This window comes from Balaenoptera acutorostrata, chromosome 2 (genome assembly GCF_949987535.1).
Source record: "Balaenoptera acutorostrata chromosome 2, mBalAcu1.1, whole genome shotgun sequence".
Taxonomy (NCBI): Eukaryota; Metazoa; Chordata; class Mammalia; order Artiodactyla; family Balaenopteridae; genus Balaenoptera; species Balaenoptera acutorostrata.
This window is the reverse complement of record NC_080065.1, coordinates 135,562,701-135,586,246: the sequence shown is the minus strand read 5'-3', so window position 1 is coordinate 135,586,246 and position 23,546 is coordinate 135,562,701. Positions and strand designations below refer to the sequence as shown.

At 39.9% G+C, this 23,546-nt stretch overlaps 1 long non-coding RNA gene across 1 annotated transcript in view; it reads left to right on the top strand.

The window, feature by feature from the left end:
• The window catches only part of LOC103013762 (uncharacterized), a 61,933-nt gene extending 47,258 nt beyond the window's left edge, over positions 1-14,675 (top strand). The window contains exon 6 of the long non-coding RNA XR_451577.3: positions 13,832-14,675. This is a non-coding gene — a long non-coding RNA (uncharacterized LOC103013762). The remainder of the gene's footprint in view (positions 1-13,831) is intronic.
• The last annotated feature ends 8,871 nt before the right edge of the window (positions 14,676-23,546 follow it).

Genomic DNA, 23,546 nt, shown 5'->3' with positions numbered 1-23,546 from the left:
AAGTAAAACTACAGACATTTCAGTACATTGAGTTTCTACCAGGTTTTGGCTATCTGAAACAGTAAATTTTGGCAGACTATTTTTGTTATAGTCTTTGCCCTCTCTTTTTTCACATTGCATAGTCTGATTACCCATAACAGTATATATGTCTGGCATCGGTGGAAATATGGCTCAAACTTCTAGATACTTTCTGATCTGTCCGTTCGAATCCTGTCTCTCACTTGTTGAAAAATATGGATTCTTTTCCTTTCTTTAAAAATTATTTATTTTTACCTTTTTTTTTTTTTTTTGCTAGAAGTATGTGAAGGCTACAAGTCTACTGGGGAATAGAATTGATATTGTCAGGTTTCCATCATTGCAGTAATAAATTCCACTGAAAGGGCCATCATGTAGTTGATTTTCAGAATCACATTGGAAACCCCTACATTGATCCCCGTTTTTAATACAGGTGCATCTCTTTCTCTTTCCCCTACTGGGTTCTTTTACTGAGCTCCTCCTTTGCCTGTGAGGCTCCGATTCCTGCCATCCATATCCAAGTGCTCTCCTTAGCTGAATCAGCTCTCTTTTGGGGGGGTGGGTGAAAACATGCTTTGGTAGATTTGGTGCTCTCCAGTCAGGCTTCAAGAAGGTTGGCCCTAGGGTAATAAATCATCCCAGTTTGTCTGGGACTAGCCTGGTTTTAGTAATGAAATTCATGTGTCCCAGGAAACCCCTTTTCATGATGCAAAAATCTCCAGTTTCCTATAATGGGTACAGAAGGTTGGAGGATAACTGTAACACCAGTGCAGCAGCCCAAAAAATAGGTCTGAAAGCAACACTCTGTTTTTTTTTTTTTAATTTTGTTTGTTACTTGCTTCTTATTAGCTTTTATTTATTTATTTATTTTTGGCTGCGTTGGGTCTTCGTTGCTGCGCGGGGTCTTTCCCTAGTTGCGGCGAGCGGGGGCTACTCTTCTTTGCGGTGCGCGGGCTTCTCATTGCGGTGGCTTCTCGTTGCGGAGCACGGGCTCTAGGCGCACAGGCTTCAGTAGCTGTGGCACACAGGCTTAGTTGCTCCGCAGCATGTGGGATCTTCCCAGACCAGGGCTCAAACCCGTGTCCCCTGCATTGGCAGGCAGATTCTTAACCACTGTGCCACCAGGGAAGTCTCTGAAAGCAACACTCTTTTTAATATCAAATGAATACAGCATAGATTATCTGCCTTCTTTAGTCACTGTCACTGTTTTTTCCCCTGATAACTGATGTTGGCAATCATGATTTGCAGTTCACAGTAATGAATCACCTGTTGTTGCATCAGTCTGAGTTGTGTGCAAAGTAAATGCATTGTAATCATGAGCATTACCCATCCATCTTTGACTTTGCTTGTAGATTAACTGTGGTGCATTGTATTGAGATAGTGCTAAAATTTTTTTGAAAGAATACTGGCTGAAAATTTCCCAAATTTGATAAATAGTGAACACTCACAGATCTAAGAAGCTCAGTGAACCCAAAGCATAAGAATCACGAAGAAAACTGCACAACGTCACACAATAATCAAATTACTGAAATCTAGTGATAAAGGAAAAATCTAAAAACCAGAAAGAGAAAAAAGATACATTATTCTTATTCTGTAATAAGAATAAGAATTACAGCAGACTTGTTAGTGGAAAAAATGCAAGTCAGAAGAGAGTAAGGGTAACTTCTTTAAAGTATTAAAAAAAATTTTTTAACTGTCAATCTACAATTTACCCACCAGAAATAAATTTCAAAAGCAAAGGTAAAATACTTATTCATCCCTAAAAAAGGTTAAAGAATTAATTACCAACAGAACTTCACTACAAATGTTAAAGGAAGGCCTGTAATCCCAAGGAGACTAGAGCACGTGGAAATCCGGATTTGTACAAGGAATGAAATTTATGGAAAATAAATACAGAGACAAATAGAAGACTTTTTTCCCTTTAAGATTTAAATCTCTTCAGAAGATAATTGACTGCTTAAAGCAAAAATAATGACATATTTGTGGGCTTTATGACATATACAGAAGTAAAATGTGTGACAAGAATAGTACTTAGGCAAGGAAAGGGTAAATGGAAGTGTATTATTGTATGGTTCTGGATTTTTTTTTTTTTTTTTTTGGCCTCGCTGCAGGGCATGTGGGATCTTAGTTCTCTGACCAGGAATAAAACCTGCACCCACTGCATTGGAAGCGTGGAGTCTTAACCTCTGGACCTCCAGGGAAGTTCTACTATTGTATGGTTCTTAAAGTGCCGTGAAGTTTAATATTACTTGAAGGTTGTCTGTGGTTAAAGATGTATACTATAAATATTTATCTAAGAATCTATCATTATGTAAAACAAAATTATAAAACATAATTAAAAATGAAGTATAATAAGAGGAAAGAGAATGCAAACAGCAGATGGGCGAGTAGAAAACAAAAAGAAAAGTGTTACACACAAACATATCAATAGTAACATTAAACATAAATATTCCAAAAGACCCAACTAAATGTCAGATTGTCAAATTGGATAAAAAAACAAGACACACAATATGTTGTCTATAAGAAACCCAATAAAAATATAAATAAACATTGCTGAAAAGTAAAAAGATAGTAAAGAATATAGCATGCTAACACTAATCCAGAGAAATTGGAAGTGGCTATATTAATAGCCATATGAATATCAATCAAGTTAGATTTCAGAATATAGAATATTACCAGGGATAGAGGACCATGTAGAAATGATAAAGGGCCAATTTATCAAGAAGATAAGACAATCCTAATTGTTTGTGTGCCAATTAACAGAGTTTCAAAATACATGAAGCAAAAAACTGATAGGCCTGCAAGAAGAAACTGACATATCTACAATATACTCGGAAATGTCAATAACAATATCTCAGTAATTGATAGAACAAGTAGAAAGAAAATCAGTGAGGACATGGTAGACTTAAACATGAGTCTCAACCAACTTCACTTAATTGACGGTTATAGGACATCCCACAACACAACACAACACAACAGCAGAGTACAAATACAACTTTTTCTCAAGTGCCTACAGACCATTTACAAAGTGTCATTTACATTCTGTGTCATAAAATTAAGAAAGATTTCAGCAAAATGCAGGGTATGTACCTTATTTGTAGCCTCATTAGCATGAAACTACTGTGGAAAAGAAATCATGAGTGTGGGATCCTGGATGGAATCCTAGAGTAGAAAAGGGCATTGGTGGAAAAACTGATGAAATGCAAATGAAAGCTTTAGTTTAGTTAGTAATATTGTTACCAATGTTAATTTCCTGGTTCTGATCATTGTACTATGGTATTAAGATATTAACATTAGGGGAGGCCAGGTGAGGAATATATGGAAACTCTCTACTATTTTTGCAACTTTACTGTAGGTCAAAATAAGGCTTTTTTAAATGTAAGTCAATTTTTGCCTATTAAATTAGCTTTTCTGGACTGCTGCCAAGAACATAGTTTATGTAGTCAGAAAGACATAGGTTGCAATCCTAGCTTTATCACTTACTACCTGTGTGTCTCTGGGTAAGTTACTCAAGTCCTCTGGGCCTCCATTTTCTTAATCTCTAAAACTGAGATGATGATACCTTCATTATAAAATTGTTGTGAGAATTAGGTATGTAGGTTAAGTGCCAAGGACAATGCCTGGCACAGAGTAGGCAGCAGCAAGACTGTTTTTCTTCCCACTGCATGATTGAATTGACCTATGTGCTATGTCCCTATCCTTTTGGAGCCCATAGTCCAGAGAGAAAAACATTCCAATCATTTCAGCTTTACATGATTTCCTTTCCTATGGCACTCATCAAACTGCCTCGTACTATTTGTGATTCAGCATTAGTGATTCTCATGAGCAGGCAAAGAGAATAAGAGAAAAGATGGCAATACACTCTACTATACTGTGAGCTCCTTGAGAAGAGGACTAGTGTTTCTCACTTCCCTTGGTTCACCACCCAGACCTGAGTACAGGGCCTTTCACAATTGTATTGAAGTCAATAGAAAGTAGGAAAGGAAGAGTAATCTGACCACCCACCCAGACTCCTTTTCGGTAAGGCTGAGGCCGATGGCTTTTTGTTTTTGTTTTGTTTTGCATGGGAGGAGGATCTATGTCCTCTGCATCCTGGGCTGCTCCAGGCTTTTTCTTTCTTTTCCACCCCTAGTGGTTCCATGCCAGGAAAAGGGCCAGCAGGAGGATGATATTAAGGTTGATTTATCCTCTTCCAGTCATATGGTGACGGGAATGCCTTCTATTGGGAGTTCTGTCATTTTCCTTTCTTTCCCTCTAGGCTTCAGCATGGTTTGGGAGACCTTCTGGCTTCCATCCTGTTAATCATGCAGCTTTCAGTCTGCAAGCTTGAGATGAGGGGTCCCACCACTGGAACTTTAGCTGTTCCGATAGAGGCTTGCTGGTGGTGTCTGTTCCTGCAAGCACCACATGCATGCTGCCCTCTGGGGAGAGACTGGTACCTCCTGCTGACATGCTGAATTGCCCTCTGAGGACAACGAGATGCTTACAGCCATTGCCACAAACATGTTAAGACCTCACCTCATAGGTGGGGACATGTCAGAAGCCCCTGCCCTGGCCATGCTGGCTCTGCTTCCTCCTGGATCCATGAAGGCTGCTCCGGCCAGCACTGAGTTGCTCTGTCCTGAGTGTGAAGACTGGGTGGATGCCATGTCCATAGCACCTGCTGTGGCTCCTATTGTTAGTGCTGCCTCCCCGGCCCCTGCTGCTGCCCCTTAGTCAGGCAGCGTAGGTTTCATGATTGCAAAAGAGTGTGTGCTTCCATAAACACAGTATGTCTGGGAGGACTACTGGATTCCTCCTTGCTCCCACCTAAGCATAACAAGAAGAGATGACCTTAAATATCTCAGGGATCATGTGAAGTCACCTGATTCTGACCTGACCTTGATGCCCTTCTCCATAGATACTCATGACCTGTGCCAAGGGGGAAAAAACAAATAGAGAAAATGAGTGAGACCAGAAAGTCCTGCTCTCTCTCTTCCCGTAGATGAATAAGTCAAGAGTTTGACTTGAAGTCAAGTCCAACCTCCTGTTTAATCCCCTCTCTAGTATCCATACGATGGTGATTCAAGTTTTGCTTGAATAGTTCCAGTGTTAGAAAGAGAACTGCCACAATATACCTTTATTTTATATACTTTTGTTCATATATCTGCAGAAGATATTCCTAGAAGTGAGACTGCTGGCCAGTTTGATAGCGACTAACAAATTGTACACATGCACACAGCTTGTACCACCTCTGATGTAGACAAAAATCAGTGCGTGACAGTCACAGGGAGATGGATTAGGACTCAAATAAAGGGAGGACTTTCTATTAGTTAAAAATGTCCCGCAACAGATCAGACTGCCTGTATTGGAATTGTAAGTGTTCAAGAATAGATTGGATGGTGAGTGTGATTTAGAAGGCATTACGACAGTGGGTATTCGAATGGAGGAGCTGGTATCTAACAAATCTCACTTTGGAAGCACTAGGAACCTTGTGGCAAGGCCTCTGAATGGTGGCTCATTTGGCCTTGAACCCTTCCAAATGCAATTCATTTTTCAAGTGAGCCCCAGAGCACCACCTGCTTCGCAGGAACCAAAACACCCTGGCCCCATTTTCTAGAGTATCTGCTAAGTCTTAACTTCTAGACTCTTCTTGTCCTCTGCCTCAAAGGGAGCTAAATCCATTGTGTCCCAGCTGGGATGACCTGAGCACTGCTAGAACTCTCCCCTGGTGGTCTCAGGAGGTTTTCCCAATAAACAAAAAGATCTCAGGGCAACACACCAGGAGGTAAAAAGAGCAGCTAGTGGCAACCTTCAGATGGAGATGTTGTTTTTCCATGACTATGGATTGATATCTTTATTAAGTTGAAGGGCTACAGCCTACAGGGAGCCAAAGAGTGGGAGATTAGGTGGAAACAAATAGGAAGGAAAACAAATAGGCCCAGCCACATTCCACTCCTTCTGTTAAAAGAGTTACCAAGTCCTGTACATTCTACTTCACCTCTCACATCCATCTCTTTTTCTTGAGAGATTGAGCCCTAATTCAGATTAATAAAGTACATCACTGATCTCATCATGCCTCAGCTCAAAAATCTTTAATGGCTCCCTGCCACCTACTAAAAAAAGGTATGTGCAAATCCCTCCCTCCCTCACTCTGGCATGCAAGGCCCACTATACGTCCCCAACCTCCTTGTTTGGTGTTACTTTCCACAGTCCCCCTTACATACTCAGCCAAAGCTCTCTTCCTGCACAAAGGCTTGGTGAACCTCTGGGGCTGTGTCAGATCTCTCTTTCCTTTGAATCCATGCCATATTTGGGAGTCCTCCCATGGGGAGGCCCCTAACAGCTTGGGTTCCATGTCAGAGTGTATTATTTGCAATACTGTCTTTGTTCTGCTGTATCATTCTTAAAGGGAGGGACTGAAATGCCTAGACTCACCTGGTCAGCTTTAAGGTCTTTGTAGGCTTGAGCCATTTGAACCATGTAATGCAGTAACACAGATTTATTGCTTAAGGCTATATTTTGTCAAGACAGCTGAAAAGACACATTATCTCTTGTCCCAGTTTCCTTAACAGCCTCATAAGGGTCTGTTTTCCTAGCACCTACAAGCACAGCACCTACTAAATGCAGTTAACCCATACATAGTGCCCTTTTAGACAAAGGGGCCCTCTGGGCAGACACAGCCCCTCAGACACATAGTTTGGCTAGTAGACAGGTGCCCTTTCCTCCAGGCTATGGCAAGCCAGCACCAGGATGACTACACAGCTTGATGAAAGTAATGCAGCCTGGATTGTGTACTCTTACCCTCACCTCTGAACCAGGTGCCCTTGTGCAGTGAGCAACCTACACAACATTATGGGACGGTCTTACCGGCCCTAGAGTGACTCACAGGCCTCAGACTTGAATTCCGCCCCCCCTTTTCCGCCCCAGGCCTATTGCAGTTCACTTGCTCAACCCCCTGAGCAGCTTCGCTTTCCCTGTAGACCAGAGGTCAGCCAACCATGGGCTACATCCAGCCCACTGCCTGTTTTGCAAATAAAATTTTACTGGAGAACAGGCACATTCATTCTTTCACACATTGTCAATGGCTGTTTTTGTGCCACCATGGCAGAGCTGAGTGGCTGTGACAGAGACCACATGGCTTCACAAAGACTAAAATGTTATCTTGCTTTTTACAGAAAAAGTTTGCCTACCCTGTCCTAAACCTTTGCGTGTCTGGATCTCAGTTCACTAAAGGAGCCCCCAGGTCTCATGTTTTTTATGTTATTACTGAGAGCCTATTTGTTTATTGTTGGTCTCTGCTCTTTTGTCCCAACTACCTGAGCAAGGGCATGTGTTCCTTGTGACACCCAGTGGGCATACTGAGCCCTCCTTCTCTAAAGCTGACTTCAATCTGAGCAACCCTGACTTCAGTCTGTCTAGCCAGATGGGTTGTAGAGAGCTGTGTAAAGTTTCCATTAGTTTATCAGCAGTATCTTTGTCAAGTTTTTTTTTTTAAATCACATTTTGTTAACAAAAGACAGTCATTGTGCCCTGTCTTTCCAAGACTTCTCAAAGCCTGTTTTTTTTTAAAATATTTATTTATTTATTTATTTATTTGGTTGCACTGGGTCTTAGTTGTGGCAGGTGGGCTCCTTAGTTGTGGCTTGCCAGCTCCTTAGTTGTGGCACATGGGCTCCTTAGTTGTGGCATGCAAACTCTTCGTTGTGGCATGCATGTGGGATCTAGTTCCCTGACTAGGGATTGAACATGGGCCCCCTGCATTGGAAGCACGGAGTCTTAACCACTGTGCCACCAGGGAAGTCCCTCAAAGCCTGTTTTAATTTTGTGTCTTAAATCAGGATAAGCCAGTGCTCTGGAGAAAACACATATGCTGCTAAGTCCTCTTCTTTTCCCAAGTTGGTCATCCTGACACTTTGCAAGTGCATTGTCTCCAGCTGTTAGGGTGATGAATTCTCCCACACTGGGACCCATATAAGTCCATTCCCGCTACAGGAATTTCCAGACAGGACAGGGAGAATGCCATTAGCTGCCTCAGCAACTGACTTGGTGAGGATTAGAATCAGAGACTCAAACACCATGGGAACTCAGAATCACAGAGCCACCGAACTTAAGCTACGGAACAGAGTTCACCCAATAGAATGCATTGCCTTTACTTCAAGACATAAAGACATCTTTTCCTGATCGGGGGTATATTTTATCTCCTTTACAGTTTTGATTTAGTGAAAATGAGTATATTGTCACTCAACAGAGAAACATGCCATTATTCAATGACTGCTGATATTTAGGCTGAAATAATTATTATATGTTCCTAGTGAATTGAACTTTTTACAATTGTAAAGTGTCTCTTCATAAGTCTAGTTATACTTAATGCTATAAAGTCTACTTTGACTAATTTTAGCAAGCCACCCAAGCTCTCCTTTTGTTAGACTTTATATGGGGCTTTTCCCCGCAAACCTTTTAGCCTAAATTTTTAGTTTGCTTTATATTTAAGTTATCTATGTCTCACATAAGGAACATGTAGTTCAGTATCTTACTCAGTCTGACAATCTTTACATCTACTTGGTGTAGTCTGTTTACACTCAATAGAATCAATGTTTATTTTGGTTTAGCTTCATCATCTCAGTATTTGTTTCCTATTTCACTTATCTATTGTTTAGTTAGGCTTAACTTTTTAACATCAAACCATAATACAGCACTGTGGGTAAAAGCATTGGCTCTGGAGTCAGGCAGCTTGGGCACATTTCCTAGTTCCACTACTTGCTAGGTGTGACCCTAACCATGTTTCTGAACCTCTCTAAGCTTTATTTGCTTAACAGGAAAATGGGATGATAATAGCAATTACCGTAACTATCTGACAGGAGAGAGTTAGTTTTTAAAAATCTCAGGTAAAAAACATTTGATATGTTTTATCATAATGTTTATATAATATACTTTCTACTAATCTTACCTATTATGTTATTAAACAGTAAACATAATTTCTAAAGCCAATACATTTCCATAGCTCCCCTGACATAGAACGTAGGAGCTGCATCTGCTACCCTCTGTCACATTCCATATCAGTGTTTTCTGATAATTTAGATTGACATTTGTATTTCTTTTCCACAAAGAAAAATTAGCTCTTAAAATTTTTATCAGATTTTTGTGCATGACTTCTTGTCTCTTACATTATCCTCTTGGATTCTGTAGCATATGCTGTCGGTGCCCTGGCCCATATTCCCTTGGCCCACCTGGGTTCAGCAGTAACTGCAAGAGATATTTGCCCTGGCAGCTTTCCACATCAGGAGCCTTGATCTCTCTTCTCTGCCTGAGAGCTTTCTCAAGCACCAGGGGCGCTTTCTCAGCTGCTAGAAGGAGCAGCCAGAAGTGCAGGGAATGACAATCAGTGGATAAATGTCGCAGCGTCCCTGTCCTCTGTTAGTGTGATTCTGAGCCATTTTTCTCACACGTGTTCAGAGAGTTCCAATTTTCCACAATATTAACCTGCTCATTAATGTAGTTTCCTTAGCTTTTTTCCCACCCTTGTCTCGCTTTCCCAGTTTCCTCATTTGTGTTTCCTAGGATCATCTTCCAAATAAATACTTACATCCAAGTCCTTCTCAGATTGAGATTATCATGTTTTTTCTCCTTTGTCTCTTACATTGGGGTAGTTTTCAACAATTTTATTTTCAAATATTAATAAACATTGCATTCTGAAAATAAACTTAATATGGTTGTGACACACAGAGAGATCAATAGATAAGTTGATTTATTCTGTTAACATAGTACCCTATAATTTTCATTTCTTGTAATGTCTTATCAAGTTTGGGCATCAAAGTTACATTGCCCTTACAAAATGTGGTGAAGAGTATCCATATTTTTATATTCTCTAAAAGAGTTTGTGGGAGATTTTTGTTTCTTCCATTTTAAATGCTTAGAAGAATTCCTCATGAAAGTCATCTGGACCTGTAGCTTTCTTTATGGGATGATTTTTATTTTTTTTCAATGAGAAATTGATTGATTGATTGATTGATGGCCACGCCCCCACAGCTTGCAGGTTCTTAGTTTCTCAACCAGGGATGGAAAACCCATGCTGTGCAGTGAGAGCACAGAGTCCTAACCACTGGGCAGCCAGGGAATTCCCTGGGATGATTTTTAATGTTTCATTTAGTTGCTTTAATAGATAGACTTGTTCAGATTTTCTATTTTTTCATGAACTGGTTTTAGCAAGTCACGTTTTCTAGGAATTAATACATTTCATCTAAGGTGTCAAATTTATTGTCAAACTAGTTCACAATATCTTCATATGAATTTTGTAATCCCTGTGGCATATTTTCTCTCTTTTCTAGCCCTTCTAAGGATTTATTAATTTAAAAAAATTTTTTGTCATAACAATGGTGTTTTGCACATGAGAGGAGGCAAACTTAGCTTACTGTTCCCTATTTAACCATAATTCCAATTATTTTTAATGACTCATTTACTCAAGTCAGGGCAGAAAAAAATGGAAAATTTTCTCAAAGAGATTACCTTTCACAAAGGATGTAAATCAACTCTAATGGCTTCTGAAGTGAAAATTTCTGAAGCTCCCACTCTGTGCTTTCCCCCACTTCCCCCCAGCATTTTGCCCTAGAGAGATAGTCACACACAGGCTCTTTATTGGAGCCAGAATTTAAATCATAGCTTAAATATCTTTCTGTTTTCCTCATTAAACCTCCTCCACTGGTATCCAGGTTGAACTCCCTACTTCCAGGAAAAACCACCCTATTTCACCTGAACTGTCCAACTTGACCAGTCTTACTCCAGCCTTTTATTATTTAAATGGGGACAAAAATCACGTCTCAGAATTGCGGTACGGATAGAGATAATGTATCAAAAGTAACAAGCATAGTACTTGATTCTTAGTTGTACCATAAATAGTAGTTATTATTATTGCTTTCCGTGCTTGATTCCCCCCCTTCAACACACTAGACTGTAAGCCCATAATGAGATGGGCAGTGTTTTATTTACCTATGTAAATCTGTCCTTTGTGGTCAGTAACTGGCACAAAATAGACATATATTTTTTGTTTGAGAGTCTGAATTGAAGTCCTGATCTTCCAATAAAAATTTTGTCCCTTAGACTCTTGGAACCACTACAAAGTTTCACAATTTAATAAAGGTACTATGATTATTTCCTGTATTATATAAGAGGGCATGGTTGAGTGATAAGGCATGGACATATCACCAACACTGTGATATGCCTAGTGCATATTAGATAGTTAATTTTTTTTAAATTATTTATTTATTTATTTTCGGCTGTGTTGGGTCTTCGTTTTCTGTGTGAGGGCTTTCTCTAGTTGCGGCGAGCGGGGGCCACTCTTCATCGCAGTGCGGGGGCCTCTCACTATCGCGGCCTCTCTTGTTGCGGAGCACAGGCTCCAGATGCGCAAGCTCAGTAGTTGTGGCTCACGGGCCTAGTTGCTCCGCAGCATGTGGGATCTTCCCAGACCAGGGCTCGAACCCGTGTCCCCTGCATTGGCAGGCAGATTCTCAACCACTGCGCCACCAGGAAAGCCCCAAGATAGTTAATTTGTTTTTAATTTGATTGCATGTTGATGGGGTAGAGAAGAAAAAAAAACTCCACTACAGAATTTGAGCTATTTTCAAATATGTGCTTTAGCAGCACTATGCCTGGCCTATAAGGATATTCAGTGTTTTCAAATACAGTATTACTCTTTTATTTTATAAAGAGGTCTTTCAAATCAGTAAGTAAAGAAGAACAGGTGAAACGACCAGCAGAAAAGAAAACCAAGAAAATTTACAAAATGTGTATCTGAATATTCAACATAAGTAGTATTCAGAAACTACAGACTTACAGAAGAGGAAATTCTATCTATATACAATTAAATAAACTCAAATAGGCAAAGAAACAGCTTGAAGATCTTATGTAGAACTGGTGAGGGTGCAGGGAAGAACATTCCCTTATAAAATGATGGCATGTTGGCACAATATTTCTGAGAAGAACAATTGGAAAATGCATGTCAAAAGTTTAAAAATTAAACAATATTCTTTGACGCAGCATCTCCTTTCTTAGGAAATTATTGCAAAGAAATTATCAGACAACTGTATAGGGATATAGATGCAAAATTTTATTACTTATGGAAATAAAAAGTAAAAACAAAATAGACCTTTTTAGCAGGGAATGTTACAGAGACAATGCACTGAAGGAAAAATGTCAACAATTAAGGAAACTTTTATATCTTAATTACTGATGGGTATTAATGGATTTTCTTCCAAACACTCAAAAACAAAAGAATAAAAATAACAATTATTATGATCACCAGATGGCAGCGTGGCTCTTTTTTCAAATGGAGCACTTTGCCATTGGTTCCAAGTTGTCACTCCAGAAGTTCACAACTTTCTTAGCCAACCAAGATTTGTAGTGTTAGTATTGAAATCAAAACTGAGAGTTATAAGGGAACAAGAACTTACCTAGTTCTGACTCCTCATATCCTTTCCATGCCTGACTTGCAGGAATCCCCTTTATAGTATCACTCACTATGGTTAACTCAAGCACATTAGAACACTTCCTACTGAAGCTGCCCACTGAGATGTTAGGGAACTTTGTACTTTAAAGTTCTTCTTTAAATGAAAATATACCCCCAGTGAGCCAAGTCAGCTCCGGTTTCTGGCACCACAGAGAACTCTCCCCTTCAGAATCGGGAAATATTTGAAGATAGCTAGCACTGTTTTCCCACATTTAATCTTATTATTTTTTCCAGGTGGAAGAGTTCCCAGTTTTCTGCTTTTCTCATGTTTCTGTGTTGCTTTAGTTTTCTCTTTGTATTCTGCTGTCATTCCCACATTTTCCAGGCAACCATGTAGCTAGTGCTTAGAGCATGGGTCTTTGGAATCCTGACACCAATGCTTCCTACTTGTATGTGCTTGGGCACATTGCTTAAACACTCTGTCTTTCAGATTTTTCAACTGTGAATTAGGAAAATAATAGAACCTATGACCTCATAGGTTGGTGGTGAGGATAAATAGGACAATTTGTGAAAAGTAAACAGCATGATGCCTGGCACACAAGAAGTGCTCAATTTGTGTTAGCTAGAACTAAACTTCTGTTTTCTGTAAAATAATACTCAGCTCATAAGTTATCATGGGAATCTAATGAGAATGTCAGTTAACTGCCTAACACAGCATCTGGTGCTCAGTAAGCATGACACAGGAGAGCCGGTGTACAGGGGTGCCTAAGGCCTCCCTGACTCAAGACTAATGAAAACATAAATGATGGCAAGAGTGGTGGTTTGGTTTTTTGTTTCTTTGTTTTGTGAGACTTTATTTTTTTAAGGTAGTTTTATATTTGAAGCGAAATGAAAAGGAAGGCAGAGAAATTTCTCATAGACTCCCCTGTCCGCACACATGCACAGCCTCCCCCATTATCAACATTTCCCATCAGAGGGGCACACTTGTTGCAATTGATGAACCGACATTGAACATCATAATCACTCCAAATCCATAGTTTACATTACGGTTCACTCTTGGTGTTGCAGTTTCTGTCTACTATAATATTCCTCCTCCCTAAAGAATGTCCTTCATAGTATAAGTGTGTTTCATGTTTGGTAATTGCAATCATTGTTGCTTTTGTTGTGGTCATCCATGTACAATGCTTGGTGTCAGTCTATCTATCTCTTGTAAAAATAAAATACAGTGTGTGTGTGTGGAAAAAAAAAAAAAAAAAGAATGTCCTTAACATTTTTCTAGCACATTCTGCTGGTAGTGAATTCTCTCAACTTTTATTTGTCTCATAGAGTCTTTGTTTTACCTTTCAAGTAGTCCTGTTTCTGACTAAAAACCTATGTGTGATTTTTTTTCAGATCTGGCCATAGGCAATTACAAAGTCTTTCTGGACCTGAAACATAGACTGCCAGATATTTCTCCAGCAAAGATGGGTTTATTCAGGATCAGCAAAGAATTGCAGTTCGGGATCTGCAACCATGGCGAGCCACATGCAAGTCCCCACACAGCAAAAGAAGAAAAGGGGAAAAGGAAGTTGGGAGGGCTGCAGTTAACAAAGAGTCTGTGGCTTTTCTTTGGCTGAGTCCTTGCCTGGAAAGGAGAGGAGACTTCTTGCTCTTGGGCTCTGCAGTGGTGCTGGGTGTGAGAGCTCCCCTTTCTGGTCTCCCAACTCTATTTAATGGAGGTTTCTGTTTATTAATTTTTTATAGCTTTATCTGGCTGCCCTCCCCACACCCGACTTGGAGCACAGCCTGTGCATTGCAGTCTCTGAAAGGAATTGCAGTCAATGACGCAGGCCCACCCCCGGCCACCTATGCTCGTATGTATATCTGCATCCCTAGTTCAAGTGCCTCTGGAGGCCTCTTCACTGGGGCTCTTGGCAGAAGCCTTCGTCAGACACTTCTGCCGAAACCGCTTTGTTGGGAAGAGGGGAGGGAACCTTGAAGCCATGTTCTCCGCACTGACTCAGCACTCAGTACTTTTCCAAGTCTAGCCTACTCTCCCTGCCCCTGGCTTCCAGGTCCATGAAATTGCGGGAGCTTTCTGATCAGGGCTCCCTCAGCAGTGAGACAAGCCCCACATCTGTGCTAATCCACTTAACCCTTAACTGACGCACCATTCCTTGAAGGAAAATGGAATGGAGGAGTCAGTGCTTTCTCCTGTTTAGCCTCTTGCTTGTACTATGACAGTAAGTGATTAAAAACTTGCCTGTTATTTTCATTTTGCCTTGTTGTCTTAATTGGATACTCCAACACCTGGCAGCTCAGCTGTCTCTAGCTCATCTGAGCTCCTGACACCTTGACTTTGAAGATATTTTTATCGTGACTAGAATTCTGGGTTGACAGTTTTGAGATTCAGAACTTTAAAGATGTCATACCATTGTCTTCCAGTTATGACACATATTTCTTATCTTTATTCCTCTGATTTAATGTCTTTATTTTCTCGATGTCTTCAAGATTTTCTCTTTATCATTGATTGTCAGCAGTTCAAAAATGATGAGTTTAGATTTGTGGGTGGAGTTGTTTATTTGGTTGGTTATTTGGGGTTTTTATTGTCTATATTGCTCATTATTTATTCTACCTGAGGTTTTCCAGACATGGACCTTTGGCTTGATATTTTTCATTGTTTTTGGAAAATTCTTAGTCATTATCTCTTCAAATATTACTTCTACCTTGTTCTCTACTTTCTTCTGCCTGTAGGACTCCAGTTACATTTATGTTTGTCTGTTTGTCAAAATGAAAAATCATCTAATGACTGCTGGATTTATTGTGCCAATAATTTGTTTTAATTCTTATATATACATTCATGGGTAAAAAGACACTCTAGTGTGCCTTTCTTATCCTGTCTTCATCTGGTTTTGTTATCAAGTTAAACTAACTTCACAGAATAAATTAAGATGTAGTTCCCTCCTTTTTCATATTCAGAGATTTTGTAAAGGATTGGAATTAACTCTTTTTGAAACTGTTAGAGAATTGCCTATATAACTGCTGTACTTGTGTTTCCTATAAGAGAAGATAATAACTATTTTTGCAGTTTCATTTATTGTTATAGGACTATTTAGGTTTTTTATTCTTGATATATTTTAGTAAGTTATATTTTCTCAGGAACAGTCATTTCATCTAAGCTGTTGAATTATCAATATAAATTATTTGATGGTACTCTCTTACTATATTTTAATCTATACTGGATTGGTAGTTATGTATTTTTAAAATTCTCTTTTGGCTTTCTTGATTCTCTCCATTTTACCTTTGTTTTCTAAATCAATCATTTTTATTAGTTTCCTTTGTTTTCATAATCTACTCTTAGAGCCTTCCCACCGCTTTATCGGGAATAATTTTGTTGTATGTTTCTTACCTTCTTTATTTGGACTCACTATTATTCTGCAGTCTCCATTCCTAATATAATAAGCCATAAGTATAAATTAAAATATACAAAACCAAAAAGTTTTTGATACATGATTTATTTACAATCATTAATTCATTTATATATCAATTGGCATGATTTCTTCTTTGACCCATGGGTTATTTATAAACGTGCCTTTAATTTGCAAACATATTAGGGATTAAAGTCACGTTTCTTGTTACTAACTTCTAATTGTGTTTTGGTCAATAAACTTGATCTGTAATGATGCCTTTTCTTTGAAATTTGTGAAGATGAGCTTATGACCTAGTTAGTACAGAATCAATTTTTGTAAATGTGTTTTATAGCCTTGAGAAGAATGTGTGTTCTTTAACTGCTAGATACAGATGTCTATATATCTATATTAGCTCAAGATAAGATTACTCATGCCTGTGTTCTGGTGGATGAGTCTGGAGCTTGTCTTTCTGGTGGGCAGGACCACATCCGGTGGTGTGTTTTGGGGTGTCTGTGACCTTATTATGATTTTAGGCAGCCTCTCTGCTAATGGGTGGTGTTGTGTTCCTGTCTTGCTAGTTGTTTGGCATAGGGTGTCCAGCACTGTAGCTTGCTGGTCGTTGAGTGGAGCTTGGTCTTAGCTTTGAGATGGAGATCTCTGGGAGAGCTTTCACCGTTTGATATTACGTGGAGCTGGGAGGTGTCTGGTGGACCATTATCTTGAACTCGGCTCTGCCACCTCAGAGGCACAGGCCTGACACCCAGCTGGAGCACCAATACCCTGTCAGTCACACGGCCAGGTACATGGGGAGTTTCTTGCCTTTTGGGAAGTCTGAGGTCTTCTGCCAGCATTCAGTAGGTGTTCTGTAGGAGTTGTTCCACATGTAGATGTATTTTTGATGTATTTGTGGGGAGGAAAGTGATCACCACGTCTTACTCCTCTGCCATCTTGAAGGTCTCCCAAAAAGCCCAATTTTTAAAAATAGGCAAAAGACTTGAACAGATACTTCAGAAAAGAACAGTAGTTTGCTAATAAACTCCTGGAAAAGTGCTCAATATCTTCAGTCAATGGAGAAATGCAAATTAAAACCACCAATGAGATATCATTTCACAGAAATGTCAAAACTAATGAGTAAAATTAAAAAGACTATACCAAATGTTGACAAGGATGTAACTCAACTGGAACACTCATGCATTGCTGGTGGGAGTATAAAATGTACAGCCCCTTTGAAGATCTGTCCAGCAGTTGGTTAAATAATTAAATTTGCATCTTACCCTATGACGAAACAATTCCACTCAGGCACTTATCCAAGAGAAATTAAAGCATGTTCACAAAAAGATTCAAAGAAGAGTGTTAGCAGCCCGGTTCATAATAGCCCCAAATAGGAACCAACCTAAATGTCCATAAACAGTAAAACGACTAAACAAATTATAGCATATTCCTACAAAAGAAACAGCTTTTATACTTTTTAGACAAACAATAAATTTGTGAGGAATCAACAGGACAAACTTAGGCTTTGGGTGCTTAATTAGTGAAGAATCTAAACAGATTTGGGGCTTGGGTAGTGAATTAAAGAAGTAGCAAGGTTTGTTTATACAGGATTCTCAGGCTGAATTCCCTATCTCTGGTGATAAGTGTGTCCTTTTACCTCCAGACGTGGGGAGGGCACCTTTCACATGGGAGACAGGAGGGTTGAAGTGTCCCTCTTGTGTTAGCCGTTTCTTAAATGACTGTAATTCAAAATAATATGCCACTGTGGAATATTTGGGGGCAGCCTGCCCTGGATCCCAACAATTTATACTTTTGCTGGAAGCCTGACAAATCTTAGCTCACGTTATGATTACCACCTTTCTTTTTCTCTCTTCCCTGAACCCCTTCCTTCTCCTTCTCCTTTCCCTTTCCAGTGTGTATCATGTTATCTCTCCTTATCCATTACTGTTTACTTTTTAGAATTTTTAGTCCATTCATACAGTTGTTGATAAACTTTGTCATCCTACATCAGTTTACCAAGTGTATTAGTTTCCTAGGGCTGCCTTAACAAATTTCCACAAACTTAGTGGCTTAAAACAAGAGAAAATTATTCTCTCACAGTTTTGGATGCCAGAGGTCTGAAATTAAGGTGTCAGCAGGGCCACACTCCCTCCAGAGGCTCTGGGGCACAATGCATTGCTTGGCTCTTCTGTCCTTTGCTGGCTCCGAGCATTCCTTGGTTTGTGGCCACATCACTCCCGTCTCTGCCTCCATGGTCAGATTGCCTCTTCCTCTTCTCTCTGTGTGTCTTTCCTCTATGTGACTTTCATAAGGATGCTTGTCTTTGGATTTAGAGCCCACTCAAATAATCCAGGGTGATCTCTTTATCTCAAAATCCTTAACTTAATGACATCAACAAAGACCTTTTTCCCAAATGAGTTCACATTCATAGGCTCAGAGAATTAGGAAGTGGATAAAGCTTTTGGGGGCCACCATTCAATCCATTACACCAAGAAAGAGTATTAGTCCCTTTCGAAAGTGTCAGGCTTCTTGCAACAAAATGAAAAGTTGTGGTTTATTTAGCTTACCTTCCCATAAGTTCAAAATAGTTTAGTACTAAGTATGGAAAAATTGAAAATAAGAGCAATCTACTGCCCTGATGTTCAGGGATTCCATAAATCATTCTTTGGCCAACTGCGGTTTGATTCCTAGAGCACAAAATATCTTCATTTTTAGTTATGCATTCTTTGTTATACATGTCCCAGATAATTGCCGTGAACAAGTGACACAGCAGCAGTCATACTGGATTTTTTCTAACAACAACAACAACAACAACAACAACAACAGTAACAACAAAATTTTAAGTATGTTTTCTGAGGTACAAATCTTGATGAAAAGTAATGAAGTATAAAAAACCCCAGTGGTATCAAACTCTTAGAGGAAAACATAGGCAGAACACTCTATGACATACATCACAGCAAGATTCTTTTTGACCCAGCTCCCAGAGAAATGGAAATAAGAACACAAATAAACAAATGGGACCTAATGAAACTTAAAAGCTTTTGCACAGCAAAGGAAACCATAAACAAGACCAAAAGACAACCATCAGAATGGGAGAAAATATTTGCAAATGAAGTAACTGACAAAGGATTAATCTCCAAGATTTACAAGCAGCTCATGCAGCTCAATAACAAAAAAACGAACAACCCAATCCAAAAATGGGCAGAAGACCTAAATAGACATTTCTCCAAAGAAGATATACAGATGGCCTACAGACACATGAAAGAATGCTCAACATCATTAATCATTAGAGAAATGCAAATCAAAACTACAATGAGATATCATCTCACACCGGTCAGAATGGCCATCATCAAAAAATCTAGAAACAATAAATGCTGGAGAGGGTGTGGAGGAAAGGGAACACTCTTGCACTGTTGGTGGGAATGTAAATTGATACAGCCACTATGGAGAACAGTATGGAGGTTCCTTAAAAAACTACAAATAGAACTACCATACGACCCAGCAATCCCAATACTGGGCATATACCCTGAGAAAACCATAGGTCAAAAAGAGTCATGTACCAAAATGTTCATTGCAGCTCTATTTACAATAGCCAGGACATGGAAGCAACCTAAATGTCCATCGACAAATGAATGGATGAAGAAGATGTGGCACATATATACAATGGAATATTACTCAGCCATAAAAAGAAATGAAATGGAGGTATTTGTAATGAGGTGGATGGAGTTAGAGTCTGTCATACAGAGTGAAGTAAGTCAGAAAGAGAAAAACAAATACAGTATGCTAACACATATATACGGAATCTAAGGGAAAAAAAAAAAAAAAGGCCACGAAGAACCTAGTGGCAAGATGGGAATAAAGACACAGACCTACTAGAGAATGGACTTGAGGATATGGGGAGGGGGTGGGGTGAGATGTGACAGGGTAAGAGAGTGTCATGGACATATATACACTACCAAATGTAAAACAGATAACTAGTGGGAAGCAGCCGCATAGCACAGGGAGATCAGCTCGGTGCTTTGTGACCACCTAGAGGGGTGGGATGGGGAGGGTGGGAGGGAGGGAGATGCAAGAGGGAGGAGAAATGGGAACATATTGTATATGTATAACTGATTCACTTTGTTATAAAGCAGAAGCTAACACACCATTGTAAGGTAATTATACTTCAGTAAAGATGTTTAAAAAATAAAAAATAAATAAATAAAAAAAAACCCCAGTGGTGGAAATTCTAAAGCCACTAATAACAATTTAAAGATTCATTAAAATATATTTCTTATACTGTTGTGATAAAGTGAGTTCATATATTGGGTCACAAAATGGAGGGTGAGCCCACAGCCCAGCCCACATCACAGATCAAAACCTCAGTCGTTTACTGGAAACACCCACAAGGAACACTGACATTCACCAATCACAACCGTCCAACTCAGCTTTAGCTAGCTTACCTTACCCTAATTTCTCCTCAGACTGTTTAGCTGTTGTGATATTGTAATTTATAGGAAATATATATACTTGGTCATTCAGATGACCAAAATATGTTTCTCATTATACTTGGTCTTCATCCACAGTTCTGGCTCTCAGCTCCCCAAACCTTTGGAATTTCCTTAGCAATAAGAGCAATGCTCTTTTGTTATAATATTTGGTCTCGTTCTCAGTCCCTGAAAACCCTTCAGAGCCATAAAGGTGAAATAGGTATCTTGTTATTATTCATAACAAGCCCCTTTTCACCACATCCGGGTTATGTTCGTGAGGTGATTTTTGGAAAGCACTTAAGAATGGGGGCTGGCTGCCAGGAATAGAGGGGTGGAACTTTCAGTCCCACCTCCTGATTTCTGGGTACGGGAGAGACGCTAGAGATTGTATGAATCACCAATGGTCAATGAGTTAATCAATCACGCCTATTAATGAAACCTCCATAAAAACCCAAAAGGAGGAAGTTTGGAGAGCTTCCAGGTTTGGGAACCAGAACGTTTTTCATGTTCTACCTTACCCAGCCCCAAACTCCATGAGGACAGAAGCCCCTTTGTTTGGGACCTTGCCTTATACGTCTCCTCATTTGGCTGTTGATTCAAATCCTTTGATATCCATTGTAATAAATGGGTAATTAGGGAGTAAATTTCCTGAGGTCTATGAGCTGTTCTAGCAAATTAATCAAACCCAAGGAGGAGGTCATGGAAACCTCTGATTTATAGCCAGTGGGCCAGAAGGACACATAACAACCTAGGCTTGCCATTGGCATCTAAAATAGAGGGTGGTCTTATGGGACTGAGTTCTTTACCTGTAGAATCTAATGCTATTCCCAGGTTCCAGAATTGAGTTGAACTCTTGAACACCTACTGGTGTCTGAGAATTGCTTGTTGGTGCAGGGAACGCCCGCACCTCCACAACTCACATGCACTTTGGAACTGGGTCCAGGAACACAGAAAAGCTGTCTCTTACCCTCTCCCACCCCAGTTCCACCCCAACCTGCTCACCCTTTCCACTCTCCTGCTCATGCCCTGGGAATGAGTGTTCCCTGAGGTATTTGGGTGAAACCAATCTAGGGAGACCAATCCAGCAGAACTGCCCCACTTGTATCTATATTCTCTACAATAGAGCTAACAATCCTCCTTTGTTTTTAGGTAACATAAGCATTGAGTATTTATACAGTCCCGGCTCTCTGTAAATATTTTAGGTACAGAGCCTGACTTAATTCTTCCAGTGGCCCTGCAGAGATCAACACAACCTTCCCTTTTACTAATGAGGGCAGTGAGACTCCGAGACAGCTACTTTCAAGAACACACTGGTGGAGCCAGATGGGAATTCAGTCTGCTTGACTCAGAAGTTTGTGCATGTAAACAATTCACTGTATAATGGTAGCTGTCCAAATTTAAATACATACAATAATTTTTACGATTTTGATAAAAAATGTTAGAGACCTGCTAACACAGAAACTTTTTTTCTAGCATGTAAACCTTTATGGGAATTGAAGAGCCTTCCATACACCTCAATTAAATTATTTGTGTGATTTGGACAATTTAAAAGTTGCTACTTCAACTTTTGGGATTAAGGGTTTCAAAGGCAATTTTATTCTTATCATCATTTCATCTCACAATCCTTTTTCCATTCTTTCTCTTTAGCAAGAATTATGTAGAGACCTGATTAAAGTTTTACCTTAAAGATTTTAAATGTTTCTTTGCACTCTTTAAAGTTTAGAAGGCAATTTCTGTGAAGAATTAAAACTTGAAAACTTTGTATTTTATTGTGAGTTAGTTATAAAATAATTTCTGAAGGGAGAAGAAGTACAATTTTTATATTAGTTCTAAGGACGTTTGTGAATTTAGTGCCAATCCTACAGGGTGCCAGTGGGGAAGTTTTCTGCTCAACTCACTGCTTTAACTAGTGATTTTTAAAATCCCACCCCATTAGGATCATAGGCCTTTAGTGTTTTTACATTATTGGCTACCTTATAGTTACCATTATTGAGAGACTCCTATGAGTCAGACACTGGCCAAATCCTTTACTTACATTATGACATTTAACCCTCCCCACACTCAGAAGTAACTGTCATGACCATCAGACAGGCTCGAGAAACTGAGACTCATTCATATAGATCACATTGATTATTTGCTGTATTTTACCTTTTCATCTTGCATTTGTGAGACCTCATTTAATACTCGTAACAATTCTGTGATGTAAGTATAATTTTACATCTGTCTTACAGGTGAGGAAATTGAGGCTCAAAGAGTCTATGTTACTTGCCCACAATCATAAAGCTAGTGAACAGCAAAGCCAAGATTCTTCAGGCCCTTGCTCTTAATCTCTGGTTATACTGTCTCCCAGAAAGGGAGGGAGGGAGGATGACAGCCAATGCCTAACGCAAAGTGTGAATCTTTCACTTAGAGAAGATGAGGTAAGTCATGATCGCTATCTTCAAATTGTTCAGACATTGTCACAGGAAAGGAAGTTGATCTCTTCAGGGTGGCCCCAAGAGGGCCGAGCTGGTGCCCCTGGGTCCCCACCTCTCTCTCACTGAAGGAAGAATTCTAGCAGAACAGCTATCAAGGGGTCGTTTCAGCAAGAAGAGGACTCCTTTTCCCTGGCACTTGGTTCTCCAATTTTGACCGGTTCACTGATCACCCATAGAGCTTATTTTTACAAAGCAGACACTCAAGAACCCTCTGCCAGGGACTCTCAGTAAGTGTGAAGCAGAGCCCTGGAAGCTGCATGTATAAGCAAATGCTCCTGGGTGAACCTGAGGCAGGTGGTCTAGGGCCACACAGGGAAATACCAAATAGGCAACAACTGGCAACCCCAGGGTTAATAAGGGGATTCCTTCATTACGGGGGAGGTTGGACTGGATGGTCCCTCTGGTACCTCCAGAGTCTCTGAAACCAGAACTGTAAAATAACCTCTTGAGCTGCTAGGAATGTGAGGGGATTGACTCTGGAAACTTCTGAGAGCTGACTGTTCCATGTGAAAAAAGAGCCGTATCACCATCTGGTGGACTGCCTGAAAGTCTCACATTCAGTCACCCTAGAGCCTTGGAAGGATTTTCTCATTTAATTCTGATACACTCTGCCTTACAGACCAGGAATGACTCGGAAAGACTGGGCAGCACACACGGCCTTGGCCGCACACCCAGCAGTTCCCACTCTACTGATTCTTATTGGATTCACATCAGCACCATGAATGCCTCACACCTGGCAGTATCTCTCCCAACCCAACTAGATTCCAAACTCAGCTTCCAA